Here is a 2,984-nt window from a genome sequence, read left to right as displayed (position 1 = left end):
AACATACCTTAAAGTCTGCAAAAATTTGAGAGTGAGTAGTGGCCCCATGCTCTCCACTGTCAAATACCATTATCTGCATGTGCGGCATTTTGTCTCCTATCTTTGACAGTCCCACTCAATTTGTCAGTTCTTTGTTTATATTAGTGACTAGCTGGCTCTTCTCTTCCAAACATGTCTGTCATCCAACATCTCTCTTCCAAACATGTTTGTCTCCTATCTTAGCTGGCTCGTTATTATCTGTTTTGATCCGTTACGTACCGTTCTCAACTTCACACTCTTAAAATGCACCTACTAGGGAGAGGTTTCCATGCTCTTATAAGAAATATTTCGTTTCTCTCTCCAATTGATATGAGATCTCACAATCCAGCTCCCTTGGAGGCCAGCGTTCTCGCTAACACATCGTTCGATATCGGGGTTTAATACCATTTGTAACAACTCAAACCCACTACTAGTAGATATTGTCTGGTTTGATCCATTACGTATCGTTGTCAACCTCACGGTTTTAAAACGTGGCTACTAGGGAGAGGTTTCCACACCCTTATAAGAAATGATTTGTTCCTCTCTTCGGCCGATATAAGATCTCACAATCCACCCTCCTTGGGGCCAGCGTTATTGCTGACACACCGCCCGGTGTCTGGTTTTGATATCATTTGTAACAACCCAAGCCCACCACTAGTAGGTATTATCCGTTTGAGCCCGTTACATATTGTTGTCAACCTCATGATTTTAAAACGTGTCTATTAGGGAGAGGTTGTCACATACTTATAAATGAATGTTTGGTTCCCCTCTCCAACTCATATGGGATCTTACACAAAGACCTTAATCTCTCCATCACTAATCAAACAACATCGGTCACATGCTAAAAAATAACATTGATACCAAAAGCACCTTCTCTATCCCTTTTTATATGTAACTCGAATCAACTTAGTTCCTTCGTCAAAACAAAATTGTAGAGTTCTAATTCATTTTTTCAAAAATAATATTTTCATTCTATTCGTTATCTATAGAGACAAATAAATGCATTTAAAAACTCGTACACAATACATAATTTATCATTCTTGATTATCGTTGAAACTGCAACTTTTAGTCCAGTTCAACTCTAGTTTCCTTCGAGAAAGTTGTGTGAAATCTTTCCAATAACAACATATAAAAAATTAAGAATCTAATTCCAAGAAATCTCTTAAATTTGGAGGAAAATCGAAACCAAAAACTCCTTTCCATCTTCCTCGTTTCTTGATGGATTTCAAGAATCTAAATATTTAGATCGAGTTTTCTTGTGGTTCTAAGCAACTTAGGGTCTGTGGTTAGAAAATGCCTCCTTCGTAGCTTGACCAGAGTACCCCCGAGTACCTCGATAGTCATTTTTCTAAAACTCATTTTTTTAAAGATTCTCGATCCTCCGTCTAAGAATAAATAAAGTTTGATTATTCTTTAATGTGACATGAATTGCAACATCTAACATTTCAAAATTGAATCAATTATCTTAAATGTAAACATGCTTCAATCCTTCCTCATTTCGTGTGCGTGTTTATATGTAATAGCCCAAGTAAAATAATAAATTAATCAATAAATAAAATTAAAAAGAAAAAATAATTTCTTTTAAAATAATCTTTCTCCACGTACCTCTCATCCCTTCCCTCAATTATCTTGACCCGACCAACTCGTTACGCTAGTATGTATCATAGTTCCTAAAAAAGAAACATAAAAACAAAAGTGTTCGATTTAATTTTGAAAGAGAAAAACGGGCTTTAAGCAATTATGCACTCGGACATAATTTCATTTTGTCACGAAATCATTCTTTTCTTTTATCATAATTTCATTTTTAGGAAATTACAGATTTGAAATTATGAATCGATTAAAAGTTGGCAAAGAATATATGTCGGATGAAATACAAAGAGTATAAGTGTGAACAAAATTAAAAGAAAAAACAAAATAAATACAAATAGAAAGAAAATGGAAGATTTGGAGAGGGTTATTTTTAAATTGTCTGTATGGCCACCGACATGAAATAATATTGACATATTTTTTTAATTCAAGTTTTAATGGCAGACAACAACATGAAATTCGAATTTTATTGAGGCAATTAAGTTTTATTCAAAATAAATGAAGTCTCCATATAAGTGAGAACGAATTCGAAAGATGAAAGCAAGCAAATTTGGGGCTAGATAGAACATTGAGTAAGGCCAACCATGTAAGTCGTCTTACTATCGGTTTGATTAAAGTTTGATTTCTGCACGTGTTATATGTTTGTTATGTGTGAAGTTTTTAGGAAACGATATGATTAGGATATGTTTATGAAACAATATGACTATGAAATGTTATGACTATGATATGTTATGTGAACAATATGTATGTTATGGTACGATGCGTTTGACGATATGCTTGAGATATGATACGTGAATGATATATGTTATGGTATGACATGTTTTTTGACGATACGATGCATATTGTGATATATTTTATGATATGATACGTGTACAATATGACATGATATGTTGGAAGACACGATATGCTTATGATATGATATACCTGACATAATAAGATGTATGATGTGAATGACATGTAATAAGATGTTTTGACGTCATACAGAACCCCGAAATTACATGAAAAGTTATGATAATATATGATATGAAGGAAAACGCTAGAGGGGTTGTCATACATGGTAATGAAAAAGGAAAAAGGTTGGGACGTCATGCATCATTGTGTGTTCATGAATTAGGGAAAATACTCATTCTTCATTTACGATAGTACGGACGCGTGCACTACGAGGCAGGAAAATGATCATTATATTTATTATAATGTTGTGACAGTCGCTATTCCTAAACAGGTGTCCGACATCAACAGCTACCTCAGAATGCTTGTCCGACAAGAAAGGGCCCCAGGGATGTACAAATGGATTAGTGGGTCCATACTCGCGCGTGTGGACCGTGTGTAGAACAGTAAATACACATATAAATAGCCTGTTTAGGATAGCCGCCTAAGGA

The sequence above is a fragment of the Cucurbita pepo genome, chromosome LG18, assembly GCF_002806865.2.
Source record: "Cucurbita pepo subsp. pepo cultivar mu-cu-16 chromosome LG18, ASM280686v2, whole genome shotgun sequence".
In the NCBI taxonomy this organism is placed as follows: Eukaryota; Viridiplantae; Streptophyta; class Magnoliopsida; order Cucurbitales; family Cucurbitaceae; genus Cucurbita; species Cucurbita pepo.
Note: the sequence above shows the minus strand (reverse complement) of the source record.